Source organism: Hemicordylus capensis, chromosome 2, assembly GCF_027244095.1.
Source record: "Hemicordylus capensis ecotype Gifberg chromosome 2, rHemCap1.1.pri, whole genome shotgun sequence".
Taxonomy (NCBI): Eukaryota; Metazoa; Chordata; class Lepidosauria; order Squamata; family Cordylidae; genus Hemicordylus; species Hemicordylus capensis.
The window spans coordinates 22,724,358-22,747,715 of NC_069658.1; the positions used below are offsets into that span (position 1 = coordinate 22,724,358).

The window sequence follows — 23,358 nt, forward strand, 5'->3', positions numbered from 1 at the left end:
GTCGCCAGCTGTTGCACGGGGATTTGGAGGCGCTATGGGGCAGGGAAGTTGGTACGGGCAGCTTCCCTTGATGGAGCGGGGAGGGCTCCCAACAAATGAGAGGGCTAGCCGGCTTTGCGGAGAGAAAAGCAAGTTGCCTGCCGAAAGCTACAGGGGGAAAGGATTCTAAGGCTAGCCAGGTTTCTGGCCAAGAGTTTGGGGACCAGGAGGAAGCGGATTCAGGGAGGGGATCTTTTGAATGCGTGAATGGGAGCTGCAGCAGGTTCCTACAACCTATGGGTCAGGCTGCAGACATCGTCTTTCCAGGAACGAGAGGGAGGGCCGGGCAAAAGGAACCAAGAACCCGGGGGTGGATGAGCGAGAGAAAGCGCACTGAGGGCTCTGGGTCAGCCAGAAGCTTAAGCACGGGGCGGGGGGAGTTAGTAGCTAGATGTTTGGGGAGAAGGTCCTGAGAAGGAGGTTTTGCATGTAGGAAGGGGAGAGCCAGAGGTGGCAGCAGGGCAATCTAAGAAAGCCAGTCAGAGGGTTGGGACTGGAGGCGGGGTGGACGGGGAGGGAAGTTAGATGAGTTAACAGTTGTGGGGTGGTGGAGATTAGAGCCATCCTTGAAGACAGAGGGATGAAACCGATTTGATGGAGGAAATGAGCTGCAGTACGTTCATTCTCTGGCTCTTGGAAGGAAGGAGGGGCAGTTGTCCGCTTGCTCGCATTGGAGTCTGTCTCCCTACGCTGTTTCCCCACAAGGAGGATGTTGATTCCCAGCCTTCAGAAATCTCTCTTGTACACACACGAAGCTGCCTTTCGCTGAGTCGAATCATTACTCCATCTAGCTGCTCAGTGTTGTCTACAGTTCTGGCTGGCAGCAGCTTCCCGGGTTTCCGACGGGAGTCTTTCCCAGCGGTACCTGGAAATGCCAGTGACTGAACCAGGGGACTCTCTGCAGTCTGCCATCACAGCCCTTACCCTATGTGTTGCTTTAATGTTCAAGAATTCAAAATAAATCCTCCCTTTTTTGTTGTTGTTGCTAACTCTGATCGCTGCCTTTCCTGTGAGAGCTCAATTAAAGAAAAGTAGTATAGAGCAAAGGCAAAAATTCCAGAAACTAGCACTGAAACTGGAAGGTTGTATGTTGGGGTCCCACCCCCTACCCCCACCCCCCAAAAATTAAGTGGAGAGTTGCTTCTCAAGCTTTCCTTCTGTCTGCACCCAGGCCCCTAGCCAGCTGGTGGAATGGTGTGTATGTGCCACACCAAAATTTTCTCTTTTCTCCCCAGCCTCACTGACTATTTTCACTGAACATGCCTCTCCTGGCTTCTACACACACACCCCAATATGTTTTTTTGAGGCTGGTTACAGGCCTGTCTGCACCCCTGCTGCTTATGGCTGTGTCTGCACCAGGAGAAGCCCCGGAGAACCAGACGATCCTCTCACATCATCAGTTTAGTTGGAGGGTAGAACATCCTGAGCAGCTGCAAAGCACAGTGCAGTGGGCGGGGGCGGGGGGGAGTGATTCAAACTTTTTTTTAAAGGGAAGCTAAACTATAAATAGTTTGTTTTAGATTTATTGCTCAGAGACTCGGGGCATCTTACAGTAAATATTTGATCTCCTTTCATCCTTACAGAAACACTGGGGAAGCCCCATAACTCAGTGGCAGAGCCATGCTTCTCATGGAAAAGGTCCCAGTTCAATCCCTGGCATCTCCAGTTTATAAGAATCTCATGCAGCAGCCCTGGAAGAAGGAAAAAACCTGCCTGGTGCCCTGGAGAGCAGCTGCTTGTCTGAGTAGGCAGTACTGTGTAAAATGGGCCAATGGGTCTGACTCAGTATAAGGCGGCTTCATATGCTCGTATAGGGTTATATTGCCAGGACCAAGCTAGACCTTATGCTTCTCTTCCCTGTAACATCTACTGCCTCCCATCACTGACTGGCAGCAGTGGGGAGATTAGTATTGCTGTGATACGACATCGCGCAGGCTGTTTGTTTATTGCATTTCTGTACCGGCAAGCCATAAAATCTCATGGTGGTTTACAACTACAACACAACAAAAAATTCACAGAATTTTGAAACAAAACAATTAAAATGATTACGCTATTAAAAACAATAAAAATAAATAAAATGGTTAAAAATAAAAATAAATATTATTTTTAAAAACAACCAAGGGCCTGGTTAAACAAATACACTTTTAAGGTCTTTCTAAAAGCCACCAGAGATGTGAAAGCTCTTACAGGGAGTGTGTGCTCAGGAGCAGCTATAGAGGAGGCCCAACTACAAGTTGAGCTGGCAGCAACTGCCTTGAGTTAACAAGAATAAAAGGAACCCATTGGAGGCTCTTTTACAGGCCTCCGAACAGGTTCAAAACAACTGGCAGTTTGGCCGGTTCAAGGGCGGGGGGGCACCTTTAAGGGTGAGGGAGGGTGCTCTTACCCCCTCCCACTGCATTTCCCCCACCGGCACTGCATGTGAAAAGGGTCTGGCGGGGCGGCAGCGTACCTCCCTGCCGCCCCTTTCCCTCATCGAAACATAAATGACCAGAAGTACCCCCGTGCATGTGCACATGTGCACACCTGACATGTGCATGCACACAGGCTACATCGGGTCACTTACGGATGGTTATCTGTGGACTCCATTGCTAAGATTTATTTCCTTTTCTTACTTGTTTGACTTCCTTTGGTTGGAATTCCCATTTCTTTCAGCCACACAGGAACCTCCAGATTGGTATACCTCTACATTAGTATACTATGATAGAAGGAATTATGTACACCAGCAGTATGTATGCATGATAGAGATTCAGAAGACCTTTTCTCCCAATCAGTTGAGTGTGGTTAAGTGGTAAGTCACTGAGTGTTGCATATGCTTGGGTGAACATGCTGTTTGAAGAGACTGGTAGGCTTGAAAAGTGAGATATATGTAGTAGTTGTCATCTTGATTAAGTTCTATTGATATTTAGTAGCCCTTTAGGATAACTCATGAGTAGTACTGATGAGTAATTTAGCCATGATGTAAGCCAATAAACTGAGCATTAATTACACTTGGAAGTGTTTATTATGACATAGTTTGAGAATCCCTAGACCATGATCGTTCCAAAGAATGAGAGATATAAATCAGATAAGGGGATATTTTTCACTGAGTGAACCTTAGTTGACCAGAGGAAAGGGATGAAGACTTCTAAGCTTCACAGAGGTCTTTATCAGACAAAAAAAAGTGCTTTTTGAACTGCTAAAGAGTTTTCTGTAACTTGAAGGCAATAATAATAAAATTTCATATGCAGCAATTGTGCTATCAACCATTCTGTTTGCTTTTTCTTTTTAGTTAACATCAGTCCCATGCCTGCAAATGCTTTGATTAACTAAGCACCCAAGTAGTCTCCTTGGCTCCAGAATCCAGATGGATTACTGAAAGTAATCCTCTAAGTTAAACACTCTACAAATACCTTTTTCAGAATCTAAGTCTTCTTTCCAGCAGTAAACTCAACCAAGGTATATAATGTAATACAATGCAATATAATTTTTTTTGCAACTGGTAATCATACAACTAACAGATAAAAGATGTGAATCTGATCTTGTTTTATCACATTTGTAATGGACAAACTGCCAAATCCATTAAGAGAGCAGCAGTTACATCCTAAAAAGCATTAAGATGCAGCACTGGCCAGAGAACCTTAGAAGTTCCCGTTACCCCAGGCAGGAATAAACTGGCATTGGTTTTCCTAAAGTAAATTTAAGTAGAGTGTTTTCTGGCGTGAGGATGCTCTCTCTGTTGAGCAGAGGCAGCCTTAATTTTAACTTGAACAATCTAAGCATATATAAAACAGATAAAAGCTGCATAGGAAATCTGGGAGCATTTTCAGAGAATTTAGGAGAGTATGTCAGCAATTCTCCCAGGAAATGTTTAAACAGAATTGAACCCAGCTGCTCTGTGTGTTTTCCTTTGTAATAGTTTGGGGTGCTGTATCACAGGTCATAATTGTAAACTCTTCCAAATTTCTTTCTTTTTTTTTTTACCTTGGGGCAGGCTGTTTCCCGTGTCAGTGATTTTTTAGACACTGAACTGTTTCCATGATTTGATATCTCTGCGTACGTGCACAACTGCATGACTAGGACATATGACTAGCTCAGGATTCCTGAGTCACTCAGATGGGAAATGAGCTGATAGTCATTGCTAGACCAATTAGCCATGGCAGCTAAATGGAACTTCCATTTTCAGAGACTCTAGACCTCTGAGTACCAGAATAGGAACATGGGAAGCTGCCTTATACCGAGTCACACCATTGATCCAGCTAGTTCAGTATTGTCTACCCTGGTTGAAGCTCTCCAAGGTTGCTGGCAGGAGTCTCTCCCAGCCCTACTTGGAGATGCCAGGGAGTGAACTGGAGACCATTGCTCTTCCACTGAGCTGTGGCCCCATCCCATAAGGGTAATATCTTACAGCACTCACATGCAGTTCCCCATCCATATGCAAACCAAGGCAGACCCTGCTTAGCAAAGAGGACAATTCATGCTCAGTATCACACGACCAGCTCTCCCGGCTAACAGGGGATGACCATCATCTTACTGTCCTGCCTATGAGCACCCACAGCAACCTCACTGGTTGATACTGGGAACAGAGCAATGGGCATTTAGTCTGATTCAACAAAGTAATTTGTTCGTAAATTAATGATGTGCCATCTTTCCAATCATGTCAATTATGTGCCACATTTATTTGTGTGCCATCTTTACGCACTATAGGACTCTCGGATGGTTTACATTAAATATTTCCCTATTAATTGCTTTTTGGCGGTGCTCAGAAATCTGTGGCCTGAGTCAGCCATCACATTGTCTCACGTTAGAGCCTGCTTTGAATGATTAAGTGATAGTAAATAATAATAATAAACGTTATTTGTTAGCCTCCCCATAACAAATTGTTCTCTGGATGGCTCACAACACAGCATTAAAGCATCCAATAAAAACACATAAAACACATCAGATCACAGCACACACACAAAAATACAAAATACAGTACAAAATTTATAACTTTTTAAAAAGTCAATTTTTAAAATCACATTTTAAAATTCCAATGGTAGCACCTTGGGGGGGGGGGCAGGGATTGGCTGACATCTGATTCAAGGTTACATCAGCCCAGTAACATTGCGTGTATAAAAGATGCACAATTTAGGCAAATTGTGCAAATGGAATTTGCGTAACTTGTGCAACTTGCGTGTATGCAATGTGACTGGGCTGACTTGAGTTGAATGTCAGCCACTGAGAGGGCACAGAAGGGGCAAAGTGCATTTCAGGCAAGTTTGGCCCCACATGTTAGATTTCTGGAAAAGAAATAATGGTATGTTTCATATTAATGCTCCCAGCCTAAACTACATTCTGTAAGATAAATCCTATTTGTTTTGCTAGTGTTAACTTTCAAGGAAGCATGCTTAGAAATGCAGCCTTGTTTTAATTTCCAATTCGTGATTCAGCAACAGATACAGCAATAGGAGTTGCATGTCCCCTGCCCGCTCTCTGGCTTTTTCCTTCCTAGCATATTGTTCAATTCTCTTTTAACAAAACCAGTGTCATGCTGCATCCTATATAAGAATCTGTAATTATGTTGTCACATCCACAGATATTGGGGGGAAAGGGCTTCTTCTAATCTTGTGGTAGGCAGCATGAATTGTTGCCTTTGATAACCAGGGTTCACCTTGGTCATAATTTGGATGGGTGACTACATGTGAACACTGTCTGCTGTAAGATACTCCCCTTAGGGGGTAGGCTATAGCTCAGTGGCAGAGCTTCTGCTTGCATGCAGAAGGTCCCAGGTTTAATTCCTGGCATCCTGGCTGGGAAAGACTCCTGCCTGAAACCTTGGAAAGCTGCTGCCAGTCAGTGTAGACAATGCTGAGCAAGAGGGAACAATGGTCTGACTCAGTATATTCCTGTGACTGAAACTGAGAAAGCTGTTTAAATGAACAGGGCTTTTAAAAATATACGATCAGACATAAAATGTGCAGGTGTGTGTGTGTGTGTGTGTACAATTTCAAAAGAATGTTTGTGTAGTTCAAAAATTGGAGTCATGCAAAAGTTGTGATACCACAAACAATTTCATCACCATGAGGGAATATCTGAAGCTAAATTGTAGTAGGTCATGCTTCTGCAGCTTATTTCCCTTAGCTATTTGTGTCCAGACCTTATGAGATTTGCATTCAGAAAAGGGTCTCTGAACATCAACAGAGTGCACACTTTTAATAGCCAAAATACACAGGTGTGTTTTAGCAGCACGTATTATGTGCGTGGGTTACAATCACATATCACTGTGCAGTTCCAAATTTTCCTCTTAAGCCCTGTTTATGCATGTGTTTTCAGTAACTGAGCTTCATTAATTTCACTGAGAAGCTGGATAAAAACATAGTTATACAGCCTCTCAGTGAAATTAATGAGGCTCAGCTACTGGAAGTCAAAAGTAGCCATGTTGGTCCATGGAAGAAAAATCCACAACCCAAAGTAGAATAATGCTTTTATTAGAACCAACCAAAAAATTCATAGAGGCGGTTCCCACGATCAGTGGGAGCCACCTGGGGAGGGTTAGCGGGGAGAGCGGCTTAGCCCAGCCCACTCTCCCTGCACACCAGCAGGCAGTCTGCTCTGGGCGGCCGAAGTGGCCGCCCACACAACTGCCAGCTCCGTTAGGCAGGGCATGCTGGAGAGACCCCCGAGCCGGGAGGCTGTTTTTAAGCCTCCCAGCCAGTGGTCTACTTGTGAGTTGCTGTGGCACGGAGCCGAGCCACAGCAACACACGATTTTAAAAAACAGGTTTGTGGAGCACTCACAGCCGATCCCGGTGGTTCTCACGATGGGAGAAAATTGGACTCGCCTCCACTAGCCCTATTTTATCCTATCATGTGAGGAGCCTCATAAAGTATCAAACAGTGAGCTTTTTAGTCCTAAAGTGTGCCGTCAAGTCGATTTCGACTCCTGGCACCCACAGAGCCCTGTGGTTTTCTTTGGTAGAATACAGGAGGGGTTTACCATTGCCTCCTCCCGCGCAATATGAGATGATAACTTTCAGCATCTTCCTATATTGCTGCTGCCTGGTATAGTACCAGCAGGGATTTGAACTGGCAATTTTCTGCTTGTTAGTCAAGCATTTCCCCACTGTGCCACACATAAGAACTCTTAACCAAGCTAGACGGTAAGCAAAAAACAGGGTGGAAGAAGGGTTGCCCCAACAGCCTGCAGTTTGTAAAGGTGGAATTGGTGGGGGTGGGGGTGGGGGCACAGACCAGTCCGCTTCTGAAAGGTATGAGACTGTTTCAATACACACAGCAAGTTGTTTGGACGAAGGAAGCAAAAAGTAGCAGCACGTGCATATTTTGGAAATATAAACTCTGGAAGTCACTCAGTCCTGTCTTCCCAGCACTTACTTGAAACTCCTGTTTTCTTTCCAGGCCAGGAAAAGACAGTGAAACAAGGTAGTCTTTATATCTGTAAAGCAGGAGATAAAAGCAAGGTTTTGCACTAGGCTGAAAGTCTATAGAAGCCAAATTGGGTGTTTCACCTAGTACTGGAGGGCATTTCATCCCTCAAAAGTTAAGAATACACATATAACCAACCACCACCTATTTTGCACAGATAATTACAGACCTTGTCTTGAATTACCACCCGAAACAAAGACTGATTAAAAATGGCCTTGTTTAAAAGAACTCCTGACTGAGGAGAAAATGCCAAGGAAGTCTCTGCTGTACCAAAGCAGTTCAGAAAAAAAGGACTTTCCCACAGGTATCAGAGCTAGAAGGACCGCAGATCTTACCCATTGCAAAACCACACAGATAGATACAGTGAACAGTATGATAACGGACAGAACCATTTTATTTGTGTTGGAATTAGTTCTGGGTCCTGTTTTGTTACAAGAGGTTTGAGCTCAAGAATGTGAGATCTTTTCACAGCATCCTGCCTGTCAGTCACCCAAAGGATCTGAGATGTTTGTGCTTCATCAGTCCTGACCTCTTTGTCAAGGCTCAGGTCATCCTTTTAAGCAGGGGAGCAGGAAGATAAACAACCCCTGAGGACATGTAAACATATGGTCTCCCCTCCATTTTAAAGATCACCCCAGGAACGAATACCTGTTCCCTCCCCCACCTAAATACAGTGGCCAGGTCAACTAAAAACGGTTCTAGCAAATGTTTATTTCCTGTTTTGTGGGTCTGTACTTGGCTCTTCCATAATCCAGGCTTTCCCTTCCTATCAGGCAATATTACCAGCATGATCAAAGGATAAAGAACAAAACCAACCAAATCTCACTCAGGCTACAAAGGAATGAGGAGGAGTGTCAGTAAAAGCAAAAACTAGAGGGGTATCTACACTACAGGCTTTAAATTGGCTTGGGAATCATTCCTGCTTCCCAGGGAGCCCTAAGAACTGATGGGGAGTTTGGGAGAAGACAAACACAGTGGACCAGTTCAGAAGTCACATTGAACTGGTGGTTCCACTGAGCGTGTGTCGGGAAAGATATGCTGAGACTGTGCGTGATTGCGAACCCACCAATCTCAGAGTATTCTACCCTACTTGAGGTGTGTAACCTTACACATCTGTCCCTTAGATTTGAAATGAGGGACTGGTGTTGGGTTTCATACTGCAAGGATGGTAGAATATGCGGGGTGGGTTTGCGTGTCATGCCCAGTCTTGACTTCAGAAGTAGGGCTTGCACATGCGCTCAGGTCTCCAGTGGCTCAACCAAACCATAGGTTTACCATGACATGTCAACCTACCCAGTGCATGTTCTTCAGATGCACTACCAGGGATAAATAGAAAACATGTCAGATTCCTGGAATCTCCATGAAGTTTTGCAAAAATGCATTTCCCTTAGATGTTACACTCTGATCCTTATTACATTCCACATGTCAAGACCTTGGTGTTCTCCCTGTTCCACATTCTCAGGGCCACTGCTCTTCATTTTGGAGGCCAGGGCCTGAAAGGGAAATCACAGGGACACCACTGTGATAAGATTCAGGGACAAGGATGAAAAATGACCTACGTTCAATACTCTTCCTTGTTGTGCATCAAAAACACAAACAGTGGACACACACACCAGTAGGACTTTCTAGCACTGGCAGCATTTAACAGTTCTTATAGCAACACACACACACTAGCTGGGCCGGGCACAGAGCATCTGCGCCTCTAGTTCGCCACTGCTCTCCCCCTCCCCCGGCCCCTGCCATTGTTTTCTTCCTGCCCGGCCTCTGCCACCTTCTTCCACCAGCGCATGCTGTTTTCAGTGCCTGGTCGCCACCACCAGCTGCCGCCATCTTTTTTCACCACCGGGCTCCGGCCAGTCTGCTGCCACTACCATTTTCTTCCCTCCAGCCCGTCCCTATGCGGCAGCTGCTCGTGAACTCTCGCAAGATCTGCCACACATGGGATTAACAATGGGTACGCTTAAGAGAATATCTATATCTATCTATCTATCTCAAAGAAGTATTATGAAATATTTTTAGTTATCTTAGTCATCAGTCAACTTCAAAGAAAGCTAACCTGACAGGAGAATTTCAGTTTTCTGAATATAAAAACAATCATGAGCCAAAACTAACTGATTCAAAGTTGGTTACCCCTTGAGTCTCTCTCCAACATTTAAGAGATGCCCAGAATTGAGGGGTGGGGTGGGAACTAGCTTCAGTAGCTTAACACAGAGGCAGCCCTGCTATAAGGCAAGATGAGAATGCTACCCCCCACCCCACCCCCGCATCAGATTTTGGGTGTCATACGGCAGTGTGGCCCAGACAGGGCCAGAGGAAATGAGCAGCATGGTGGGAGGACCCAGGTCAGCCAGGAGGGAGGAAGAAACCCAGAGAATCAGGAGGGCAGCAGGACCCAGGGGACGACCACACCTGGCCCCACATGCCAATGCCGGGCCCTACAAGAGAGCCAGGCTGATAACCCAGAGGAGGCAGATGCTGGGATCCTGCTACAGAGCCTGGCAGCTGATGAGGAAGGAGTGGCTGGCTGGTTGCACCAGTATCCCCCAGATGACAAGCCTCACCCCACCAGCCATGGCATGAACAAACGGAGTCTTCAGGAAAGACAGGATTCACCTAGGCAAAGGGGATGTTGCTAGGGAGGCTAACAGGCAATAAAGAAACCTTATTTCTCCTGCCCTCACTGTCTCCAGATCACACGTATGCAGGCTTGGGGGCCCTGTGATGTTGAGCTTTCCCCTGAGTAGCTGAGCCCATCACAAGCAGAATCTACTGAGTTCTCCTGCATGCACCGGAATGAATGGGAATTCATTTTCCTGCCCCACTGAAATGAATCAGAATTTCACAGTGCACAACACCAGGGAAGGCCCTTAAAGGGAAGGGAAGCTGCGGGAAGCCCAAGTGTCATCACAGGTGTGCAAGGAACACTGGGAAATGTAGTCTTTCCGAACACTTCCCCCAGTGCTGTGAGGAAAGTGCTGGGAAGGACTACATTTCCCAGTGTTCTTCTCATGCCTTGCGTTGCACAGTGCCACTGAGGCTTCCCACAGTTCCACTTCTCTCTAAGGGGCTTCCCCAGTGGTGTGCACAGATCACTCAGTGCAGAGGTATGTGGATTAGGGATGTGCACGGAACCAGCTTGGTGGCCCAGATGCGCCTGCGCACACTGGCACATGCGCTGGTGTGCACAGGCGTGTCTGGAACCTCTGGCCATATCCAGGCAACGGGGTCGCAGGGAGGTACTGCTGCCCCAATTAGCTGTTACAGAAATGGACGCTGGTGGGAGGAAAGTGGTGGGAGGGGTAAGTGCACCCTCCCCCACTCTTAAAGTGGCACCCGCGCCGCCTTTGTGCCGCCCTGCCGCGGTTCCATGCACATCCCTGATGTGGATTAAGCAGCTGCCTCTCCACAGGGCCAGAGCAGAAGTGCAGATTATTCAGCTGCATTTGAAGCCGAATCTTTGCTCTGGCCTACTGCTCAGAGTTAGGTGCCTTTGATAGGGATGTGCACGAACCCATTCGGAGGCCCTTTTAAAGGCCTCCAGACCAGTCCGAGCAACCGGCTGTTCGGCCGGTTCGAAGGCGGAGGGGGTCTCACTTTTAGGGCGGGGAAGGGTGCTCTTACCTCTCCCTCCTCTTTTCCCCCACCAGTGCTCCATTTTTTTAAGGCTCCTTTGGGGCAGCAGCATACCTTCCTGCCACCCCATCCCCTTCTTGTCCGGAAATACCGGGTGCACGTGTGCATGCCAGGCGCACTGGTATTTCCAGGTACTTCCAGGCAAGGAGGAGACGGGGAGGCCGGGAGGTATGTTGCCGCCCTGAAGGAGCCTTAAAAAATGGAGCACCAGTGGGAGGGGGGAGCAGAGGGAGGGGTAAGTGCACCTCCCCCACCATTAAAGTGCGGCCCCACCCTGCCCTCAGACCACCAGCCCTGCCAGTTCCATGCACATCCCTACCGTTGATGCTGTTGAATCAAAACGGCAGTCATATAGCAGGCAGGACTACAGCCTGTGAAACAGCACAAAACATAAGATAAAGCAAAGCACGGCTCTTCTTTTTTTATACTCACTTCATTCAATTTCTGGCCTGAGTCCTCTGCAGTGCATTGTTGAGGTTACAAGCACTTAAAGTAGCGGTTTGGACATTTGGAGGAACTGGAAAATGAGTGAGATCCACTTTGAAAAAAGAGAAAGATTAAGCCTGAAATATATTTTGTTCCAACAAGCTGTGGAGACTTCAAAGTTTATTGAACTTAAGACAGGAAACATTCTGTGATGGGAGAGATTTTTTCCCCAGATTAAAATGTGAGACACACATGTGAAAACCCGTCTTTTTTTCCTGACTGCTAAGGTAAATATAGAAGAGCTGCTGTCAAAAGGCCTTTCCTAGAATTTAAAACAGCACACTTTCACCTTCTTTATGCTTCCACTAAAAGCATCATAATCCCCAAATTTGTGATATTCTTATCAGTACCTACAAATAGTGCTCAGATTATGAGGGAAGAGATAGGGGGCTCTTAATGAAAACTATAAGCCTCATCCCCTGACTCACTCCAACTTTAGATCAATCATGGCCTCACTGTAACTTCTGAAAAACCAAAGTAAAGGATGTGGGGCAGACCCCTCTGCCCCCTACCGCCATATCTGAGCACTGCTAAGACTTCTGTAGTAACAGAAGAGTGACCTGTTGCTATTTAGCAAATATGAGCACTGGATGTAGGTTCAATTCATCTTGAATCAAGCTAAATTCTGGCTAAGGGTCACAAGAGGTTAGCCCGAGGCACAAGCCCCAAATGCATCAAGTTGAATATTAATAGGAATCAATCTCCCACCTTCTGCTAGTGCCCTTCCTGCATAAGACTAATCCTGAAGGGTGGGAGAAGACTGAAAACAATTTAGTCTGGCAATTGTGAACAGATTCTGGAAAGATTCATATATTTTTATGTATTTATTATTAGATGAAGAAGCTGCTTTGCAATTCACCTGGGTACTTGCTCCTCTGCCTTTTTAACCTATTTGCAAATAAAAAGATTACTATAAAGCACCAAAAGCTCTTTTCTCCAACTGGAAAGTATAGTGTGAACAGGAAAGTATACTGCTGCTTGGAATGGGGGAGTGTAAAGTAATACCAGCATGATCCAGCCCAAGTGAAGCATGTTGGAGTCCTACTAATGTATATAAGAGATTTAAGCATGTACCTAAATCTCTTCCATGTCATTAAATATTGCTTAACTAGGGTGGGATCATTCCTTACTTTTCCTATCTATCTATCTATCTATCTATCTATCTATCTATCTATCTATCTAAATATATTTATATACTGCCCCAAACTCATATCTCTGGGCAGTCTACAATAAAACAACACAGATTAAAACAAAATTAAAACATTTAAACAATTTAAAATTTAAAAGCAATGGCAAATTTTATTATTTATTTGCAGATAGGAACATAGGAACATAGGAAGCTGCCATATACGGAGTCAGACCATAGGTCCATCTCGCTCAGTATTGTCTACCCAGACTGGCAGCGGCTTCTCCAAGGTTGCAGGCAGGAATCTCTCTCAACCCTATCTGTTTTATTGTGTGTAATTATCAGTTACTATTTGTGTATATTAGTTATATTTTTAATTCCGATTTTTAATCTTTTGGCTGGCCAACGCCTGTAATAAAAACTGATTGATTGATTGATTGATTGAAGCCAGGGAGGGAACTTGAAACCTTCTGCTCTTCCCAGAGCGGCTCCATCTCCTAAGGGGAATATCTTACAGTGCTCACACATCAAGTTTCCCATTCATTTGCAACCAGGGGAGACCCTCCTTAGCTAAGGGGACTAGTCATGCTTGCTACCACAAGACCAGCTCTCCTCTCCTCACTTTCTGCAGCATCATAAACCCAGGAGGAGGAAGGGACAGGCAGTGGCCTCTGGCAACATGAAAAAGTGAAGCAGGGTTGGATATGGATGGATATCTACCTATATCTATATCTATATCAAAGCAGGGACAAGCATTATACACATTCAAAAATCTGGCAAACATTTCAAATTTTTGGAACTAAGATCTCAAGTTGTGGATTTCCTACACATCCATTTGACATTTCACACTCCAAAACATTGCATCAGCTCTACCTATTATGGGAAAATTTGTCTGGACCCATAGAACACACTGCACAGCTGACCCTCTCAAGGAGAGATTGGACAGAAACAACCTGTCTTAGCTAAGTAGTGGAGTGAGAAAGTGAGCAAGGTGTTTTGCAGATACAGTCTAGAATGAAGTGAGGAGTGTCTCTGAGCATATTCAGAGGACCTGTCCTCCAGCAGTGAGTAAGCATAATCAATTCTCAGTGTAAATAATCAAATAATAATAATAATAATAATATATATAGCGTTAAGTAATAAGCAGCTTCCAGTTGAACAGAAAGGAAATTGCCCAAACACCAGAGGCACAAAAGACAAAATGATTGTCAAAATGATTTTAGAAAATTGCAAGAGAAGAAAAACAAATATAAGTGTTGCATGGATTGACTACAAGAAGGCCTTTGACTCATTGCCTCATACATGGATACTAAAATGTTTAGAAACAACTGATATCAGCAAAAACATTCAGATATTTATATTTTAAAAAGCAATGAGCATGTGGAGTACACAGTTAACAATCAATGTTGAGACACTTGGACAGGTTAGCATTAGAAGAGGTATTTTCCAAGAGGACTCACTATCCCCTCTGTAATCGCCATGACTCCACTTTCACAAATACTAAACAACATCCAGACACTTGGACAGGTTAGCATCAGAAGAGGTATTTTCCAAGATGACTCACTATCCCCTCTGTAATCGCCATAACTCCACTTTCACAAATACTAAACAAAACAGGCCTCGGATACCAAACATCTAAAACATCAAGTAAAATAAACCATCTGCTCTTCATGGACGATTTGAAGTTGTATGGAAAGTCCCAATCAGAAATTGAATCACTGCTAAACACTGTCCGTATATTCAGTAGCGATATAGCAATGGAGTTTGGACTAGACAAATGTGCTGCATTAATAATGAACAGAGGGAAAATAACAAAAACAGAAGGAATAGAACTGCCCAATGAAGCAACATCAAGAACCTGGAAGAGAAAGAACATCACAAATACTTGGGCATTCTCCAGGCTGATAACATTGCACATACTCAAGTTAAAAGAAAAATTGGAAGTAAATACATCAAGAGAGTTAGAAAAATCCTCAAGTCCAAACTCAATGGCAGAAACACCATACAAGCCATAAACACCTGGGCTATACCTGTTATCAGATACACTGCAGGAATAATAGACTGGACCCAGGCAGACGCTAGATCATAAGACCAGGAAAATCATGACCATCAATCATGCTCTGCACCCCCGCAGTGATGTAGATAGGCTATACCTCCCTCACAGCTCAGGTAGAAGAAGAATGCTGCAAGTCCATCAAACAGTAGAGGGGGAGAAAAAAGGCCTTGAAGAATATATCAAGGACAGTGAAGAAGATGCACTTCAGATGGTCAATAATGAGAAACTATTCAACACCAATGAAACAAAGCAGGCCTACAAGAAAGAACAAGTCAAGAACCGAGCAGAAAAATGGAAAAAGAAGCCACTGCATGGTCAATATTTGCACAATATAAGTGGAAAATCAGACATCGCCAAGACCTGGCAATGGCTTAAGAAAGGCAACTTGAAGAAAGAAACAGAGGGTTTAATACTGGCTGCACAAGAACAGGCACTAAGAACAAATGCAACAAGAGCAAAAGTAGACAAATCAACAACAAACAGCAAGTGCCGCCTTTGTAAAGAAGCAGATGAAACAGTGGACCACCTAATCAGCTGTTGTAAGAAGATCACACAGACTGACTACAAACAAAGTCATGACAAGGTAGCAGGGATGATACACTGGAACATCTGGGGGGAAAATACAAGCTACCTGTAGCCAAAAATTGGTGGGACCATAAAATTGAAAAAGTGGTAGAAAATAAAGATGTAAAAATATTATGGGACTTCCGACTACAAACAGACAAACATCTGCCACACAGTACACCAGATATAACTGTAGCCGAGAAGAAAGAAAAACAAGTTGAAATAATCAACATAGCAATACTTGAATAGAAGAAAAAGAAATAGAAAAAATCACCAAATACAAAGATCTACAAATGGAAATTGAAAGGCTGTGGCAGAAGAAGACCAAAGTAATCCCAGTGGTATTGGTGCCCTGGGTGCAATTCCAAAACAATTTGAAGAGCACCTCAACAACATAGGGGCCACAGAAATCACCATCAGCCCATTACAAAAAGCAGCTTTACTGGGAACAGCCTATATTCTGCGACGATATCTATAATAATAACAACAGCAACAACATTGACAATAAAATTCAGCCATCCCAGGTCCTTGGGAAGGACTCGATGGCTGGATAAAACAAACCAATCAATAACACCTGTCTGACTGTGTAAACAACAACAACAACAACTTGAGCATGCACTGACTTACCTGGGGTTGAACTCTACTGAACACGGTGGCCAAGAAGTTGCATAGCACAATGCCAGGGCTGCGGCAAACCCAAAAGTCACCCCTGGCACTGTTGCACAAGACTGAAGTTGCACAACTGGTTACAAAAGCACATGGCTACTTTCATAGCACTACCCCCACTGGAAACAATGGAAGTAACACTGCACTGGTGTTGCACTGACCTGCACACTGGCCAATGGGACTGACTTCTGTGTAAACATGCACAGGGTTGTATTACATGTCAGTGAATGCAGCTGAAAGGCAGGATTGAACTTCAGGATGTGCTTTGTTTAAAAAAAATGACTTCAGCACTACTTGTGTGCAGCTATGCATGCTTACTGAAGTGGTACTCTTGGAAAAGCTGTTTTTGAAGACTTCTTTTTATGTAGCCTACAGTGCCTTTGGCCATCACACATCAGCTTCGCCTTGCAGTTTTATGGGAAATCACCTGCTTTCCCCTGGAGATGCAATTGTACATCAGTAAGCTACAAGTCAGCAGTCTGAATCCACAGGTCTCATGTCATTGAGAATTGTCTGCCACCTTTTTTTCCCTTGCAGGACACCTTTAGCAGGTGTGTGACAGGCATTCAATAGGTGCAGCATTTCCTGGCATCCAGATGCAGTAAAGCTTCAGCGATTGAATTTCTGCCAGTGAAAGTCGTAGGAGTGCTGCCAATAAAGAAAACCAGGCTGGCAACCCAATTTGTCATTTCTACTGTTTCTTTCTCCCACTTGCATCTTAATTGGCAGTAACCAGAGGAGTCTTTGGGCACCCAAATACCCCAGGTGACCTTTTTCTTCTGTTTTCTCAGCCTGGTACAACTTGGATTTGATTGATTTCTACTCACACATTTCTGGGAAGAGAGCACTTGAGGCTCTTGGATACCAACTGAATAGCTGTTTTGTACTTTTAAAAAACCTGGCAAGTTTCACCCACCGGACTTATTATTGTTGCCAATGCTGTTCTTTCACTGATGGTGCCACACAAAGTCTTAAACAGCCATCTATTTTCTCCTCCCAATTATTATTGTAAACTAAAAGGCACACAAATCTCATCAGCAAACTATTTGAATGAGGATCTGCAAACAAAGATGCAGTGCCTTACATGTCCCCCAGTGTATGTAACTCAGGAGGTGCCAGACCTGCCCACACTACTGCAGGGCTCTAACATACACAGTGACACTGCTGTACAGTGTTGGAGATGAACTTCCAGTGCATCGACCTTTTGCACCAACTGTCCTAATGGCCACTAGGGGCATTGGGAGTAGAGACAGTGAGTAAGGGTCTCCCTATCTGTCCCTACTCTGTGACCCCTGAACTGACTCTGCAGCACTTCCTGTGCTGAGTCACAATCCTTCCTTTCCTCCTAGAGAGCAGATGGAAACATCTCTCTCTCTCCTTACCTATCCACTATGTAGTCCTTTAGATTAGAGATAGGTCTTTCCTATCTAAGTGTATTTAACCAATAAATATTTAGTGTTTAGTCATACAAGGATCTCCATGTGTTTTCTTTAAATAGCTGCAATATCCAAACCATCCTCTGCTACCTACTCTGTAACTGGAGTGTGTGCTCATTCCTTAGTGCTCTGCTGTTTTACCTATTGTGGGTAAAAATCAACAACCTCTAACATACAGGAGGGCAGTACCGGTACTACTGACACTTGAGTAATCACAGAAGCTAGAGTAAGAGATCTGGTCTTGTGGTAGGAAGTATGAAGTGTCCCCTTTGCAAAGCAGGACCTTCCATGCTTTGCATTTGAATATAAGAACAGCCCTGCTGGATCAGGTCCTATCTAGTCCAGCATCCTGTTTCACATGGTGACCCACCAAATGCCTCTGAGAAGCCCACAGGCAAGAGGTGAGGGCTTGCCCTCTCTGCTGCTCTTTCTCCCCTGCAATTCGGATTCAGAGGCATGTTGACTCTGAGGTTGGAGGTGGCCTATAGCCACCAGACTAGTAGCTATTGATAGACATGTCCTCCATGACTTTGTCTAAGCCCCTTGTAAAGCCATCCAAGTTAGTGGCCATCGCCACATCCTGTGGCAAAGAATTCCATAAGTTAATTATGTGCTGAGTGGAAAAGTACTTCCTTTCGTGAGTCCTGAATTTTCCAACTTCTGTTTCATGGGATGACCCCTGGTTCTAGTGTTGTGAGAGCGGGAGAAAAATTTCTCTCTGTCCACTCTCTCTACGCCATGCATAATTTTATATACCTCTATTGTGTCTCCCCTGTAGTCACCTCTTTTCCAAACTAAAGAGCCCCAAATGCTGTAGCCTTGCCTCAAAAGGAAGGTGCTCCAGGCCCCTGATAATCTTGGATGCCCTCTTCTGCACCTTTTCCAGTTCTATAATGTCCTTCTTAAGATACAGTGACCAAAACTGTACACAGTACTCCAAATGTGACCACACCATAAATTTGTATAAGGACATTATAATATTAGCATTTTTATTTTCAATCCCCTTCCTAATGATCCCTAGCATGGAATTGGCTTTTTTCACAGCTTCCATACACTGAGTCAACACTTTCAACAAGCTGTCCACCACAACCCCAAGATCCCTCTCCTGGTCAGTCACCGATAGCTCAGATCCCATCAGCGTATATGTGAAGTTGGGGTTTTTTGCCCTAATGTGCATCACTTTACACCATTTTGTCACCCACTCACCCAGTTTGGAGAGATTCTTTTGGAGCTCCTCACAATCTGTTTTGGATCTCACTAACCTAAATAGTTTAGTGCCATCTTCAAATTTGGCCACTCCACTGGTTACCCCAACTTCTAGATCATTTATGAACAAGTTAAAGAGCACTGGTTCCAGTACAGATCCCTTGGGGACCCTATTTCTTATTTCCCTCCATTCAAACTGTCCATTTATTCCTGCCCTCTGTTTCCTGTCTTTCAACTTGTTACCAGTCCACACATGAACCTGCCCCCTTATTCCACGACTGCTAAGTTTACTCAAGAGCCTTTGGTGGGGAACTTTGTCAAAAGCATTTTGGAAGTTCAGGTATACTATGTCAACCGGATCAGCTTTGTCCACATGCCTGTTGACACTCTCAAAGAACTAAAAAAGGTTTGTGAAGCAAGACCTGCCCTTGGGGAAGCCATACTGGTTCTCCTTTAGCAATACATAGTTTTTCTATGTATTTAACAATTTTGTCTTTAAGTATGCTTTCCATCAATTTACCCAGCACAGAAATTAAACTCACCGGCCTGTAATTTCCCACCTCCCCCTGGATTCCTTTTTGGAAAATGGAATCTTTTCGATCTTCCACTTTCCAGGCCTCTTGTACAGAGCCTGATTGTAGGGACAAGTTACATATTTTTACTAGGAGACCAGCAATTTCACATTTGAGTTCCTTCAGAACTTGGGTGGATGCCGTCTGGCCCTGGCTATTGGTTAATTTTTAGTTTTTCGAGATAGTTTAGAACATCCTCTCATCACCTCAAATAGGCCCAGTTCTTCAGCCTCCAAGCCTGAGAAGCTCAGTTGTGGGGTGGATATATGGTCAGTGTCCTCTGCTGTGAACGTGAAGACACATGCAAAGAACTCATTCAGCTTCTCTGCAATATCCGTATCCTGCTTAATAATCTCTTTCGCACCCTTATCATCTAAGGGTCCAGCAGCCTCTCTGGCAGGTTTTCTGCTTCTGATATATTTAAATAATTTTTTTTAATTCTTTGTGACACTTCTAACTGTATGCTCCTCAAACTCCCTTTTTGCCTGCCTTATTGTCTCCTTGCATTTCTTTTGCCAGAGTTTATGTTCCTTTCTGTTATATTCATTTGAGCAGGAAGTCTTCTTCCCTTTTAAAGCTTCCCTGACTCTACTTGTTAGCTACGCTGGCATCCTCCTGAACTTGTTGGTACCTTTCCTCCCTCTTGGTATACATTCCAACTGAGCTTCTATTATTGTGGTTCTGAATAAGTTCCATCGCTTTCTGGAGTGATCTGACCTCCTGACTTTCCCCTTCCCCTTCCCCTTCTTACCAGTCCCCTCATTTTTGATAAGTTTCCTGTTCTGAAGTCCAGCAAATCTGTGTTGGACTTCCTTGGCAATGCTCCACTTGTATAGAAGCTCAATTGGATCACACTATGACCAGTGTTCCCCAGTGGCTCAACAACTCTGACATCTTGCACCAGGTCCTGGGCACCACTCAGGATTAAGTCCAAGGTCGCCTTCTCTCTGGTTGGTTCCGCAACCAAATGTTCTAAGGCACAGTCATTTAGCATGTCTAGAAATCTGGCCTCTCTGTCAATACCTGCATGTGAATTTATCCAGCCTATGTGAGGGTAATTGAAGCCACCCATTAACAGCTCTCTCTCTCTTTCTCTTTGATGCCTCTCTGATTTGCTTCTCTAACTCCAGGTCACTCTCAGCATTTTGATCCAGAAGGCGATAGCATGTCCCTAGTAACACATTTCCTTTCAGTCCTTGTCACTCATAATGATTCTGTGGAGGAATCTTGGTTCTCCTAGGTTTTCTAGCTTGCTGGATTTTATCCCTTCTTTAATAGAAAGTGCTATTCCACCCTCAATTCTCCCCCCCTGACCTTTCTGTAGAGTTTGTATCCAGGAATAACAGTGTCCCACTGGTTCTCACTGTTCCACCAGATTTCTGTTATGCCCACAATATCTATGTTTTTGTTACAACCAAGCACTCCAGCTCACCCATCTTGGCTCGGGGGCTTCTGGCACTGGTATATAAACACCTGTATGCCAAGTCTCTTACCTGACGTTGGTGTGTGCTATCTCCATTACTGTCATTTGACTTTTTGACCAGCTTTCATGTTTTTCCTTCTGCTCTACTCCTGGTTCTACTCTGTCCCCTTCTGGTTTATCTGAAAAGGTTTGCACCCTCATACCTTAGGGGATTTTGTTTGCTGAACCAGATACCACCCAGTTCCTGTCGGCAATCCCCTAGACATCATTTTAAAAGCTGCTCTCCACCTTTTTTTATTTTAAGTGCCAACAGTCTGGTTCCATCTTAGCCTTCCCTTGCCCCAAAATGTATCCCAGTGCTTAACAAATCTAAACCCCTCCTCCTGGCACCACCTTCTCATCCACACATTGAGACCCCTCAGTTCTACCTGTCTTGTTGGCCCTGTGCATGGAACAGGTAGCACTTCAGAGAATGCTACCCTGGGGGTACTGGACTTCAATATGCTATGTTGCAGCCTAAATTGGACTCCTAGGACCTCCCAATTGTATTTCCCAACTTTGTTGGTGCCGACGTGCACCATGACAGCTGATTCCGTCCCAGCACTGCCTACCAGCCTATCTAGACACTGTGTGACATCCGCAACCTTTGTGCCAGGGAGGCAAGTCACAGTGTAGTCTACACGTGGGACTCAAACCCATCTCTCTGTGCCCATAATAATCAAATCACCCACTACTAGTTGGCTCCCAACCCCCGAAGGAGTATTTGAATGTGAGACTACAGGTGAGCACTGTAAGATAGTCCCTTTATGGGGTGGGGCATCTGAAGGTCCCAGATCCATTCCTCGGCATCTCCAAGATAGGGCTGAGGTTCTGCACTACTTCCATTACTGACAATGAAAGTGGTGCTCAGCATGCAAGGGCAACACCCATACTGCCCTCTTGCACACAGCAGCATCACGTGTGAGAGCTAGCACCATCTGTGTTGCACCGTCTCATTGGGATGGGAACTCTTCCTCCTTGTAGGCTCTTCCCTCCTTAGAGCAAAGTCCCCTCTCCTCCTTCTAAACACTTAAGGAGTTTGTCAGTGCTGGACTCGCTGGCAGCTCTCTGGCAGAATTTGTCTAGGCAAAAGGAAGCATCAACTATATGTTCTTCAATCATATAGTATTTGATGGGGAACGGTACTGAATTTCATTTGTCGTATGTCATTTAGATGCTTTCAAGCAGCCATAATCACATAGAAATCTCCCACATCCATTCAGCACTTTCAGCCACCATTTTTACACCTTTGCTGTATAGTTTGGAAGCACATCTGGCACAATTGACCCAAAGCACCTCCCTGGTTGGAGCAGACTGGGACTGATTTTCAAAATAATTATAGGCTAAATTACTCATAATAGCATTATTTCCTTTCTGGCGAAGGGCTTGCTCATTGAATCATAAGGCTGGAAGAAACCAGTAAGTTGTAAAATCCGAGCTCCCACACACATAGACACACTCTAGTCCCACAATGGCATATCCTCCCCCCACCCCTAATCCAGATGGCAGTCCCAACTCACAGTGGGCAGGATTCAACAAGATTACTGTAGCATGATCTCTCTATATAACTCTAGCAAATCCAAGCCACATGCTATAAGGAAACCACAAACAAACATGTTGCTTAGCATTATGGAGCTGTGATGCTGAGCCCCAGGGCTGCTGCAGATTCGGAAGGTAGTCCCAATGCTGGTAAGAGTGGGTGACAGCGCGAGTAGCACTTCCACAGTTTCCCCCATTGTCATGAATGGAGGAAACTGTGGAAGCGCAATTTGTGCTATCACCCATTCTTACCAGCCTTGAGGCTGCCTTCCAACTCCTAGGGCATAGTGTGACAGTTCTACTGTGCATCAGGTGAAATAACAATAACTTGCTTAATTGACACAGAGCATCTGCACTCGAGCACTTGATTGCTCACCTCAGAGATCTCCCCACCCTCACCTGAGCCGCACTCCTGCTCCTCCATCCCTTTACTCCATCCCCCTCACTCCTCTTGGTCAAGGCTGCAGCATTGTAGCGCCTATTAGCCAAGCTGCAGCCCCCTATTCCCAGAGAGGTCCCCACCCTCACCTGAGCCCCGCTCCTGCCCCTCACCACAGAAGCAGCAACAATTGACTGGGCCCTTCCTCATTGCTGCCACTGCCATGGCTGCTTGTTCCCCTCAGGCCGCTGACAGGCCCGGGCCCGCCCCTTGCCTGCCTGCCTTCCTCTGCTAATGGCCTCCGTAGCCCCAAACAGCAGCAGTGGTTGACTGGGCCCTTCCTTGCTGCTGCCGCCATGGCCACTTGTTCCCCTCAAGCCACTGACAGGCTCAGGCCCGTCCCTTGCCCTCCTTCTTTCTCTCTTCCCCTCCCTTCTCTCTCTCACTCTCTCCCCCTCCCTTCCTGAGTTAACAAATCTTGTTCATCTTGTTTCCTCATCTAATTCACACAACGGTAGCCTCCTTCTCCTGAAGGGGCTCTTTCCTCCTTCACAACTCCTCTCTTCACAGACCCCTGCCCATGAGAGAGAGAGAGAGAGAGAGAGAGAGAGAGAGAGAGAGAGAGAGATCCCCCTCCTCTACAATCAGGAACATTTTCCAACCAGTAACGGTTACATCCCAACTGACCTTAACCACCACAGGCTCCTCCTCCCTATCTGTATATGGAATCCCCACTGCCTAATCACCACGGTCCCACAGGCTCCTCCTCCCTATCTGCATATGGAATCTCC

General features: G+C 45.1%; 1 long non-coding RNA gene across 1 annotated transcript; it reads right to left on the reverse strand.

Moving 5' to 3' along the window:
* Positions 1 to 4,561: 4,561 nt before the first annotated feature.
* Positions 4,562 to 23,358, reverse strand: LOC128347240 (uncharacterized). Its single transcript, XR_008317459.1, has 3 exons — positions 23,255 to 23,358; positions 11,508 to 11,613; positions 4,562 to 9,371 (listed from the first exon to the last, which is right to left on the reverse strand). It is a non-coding gene; the product is annotated as an uncharacterized LOC128347240 (long non-coding RNA).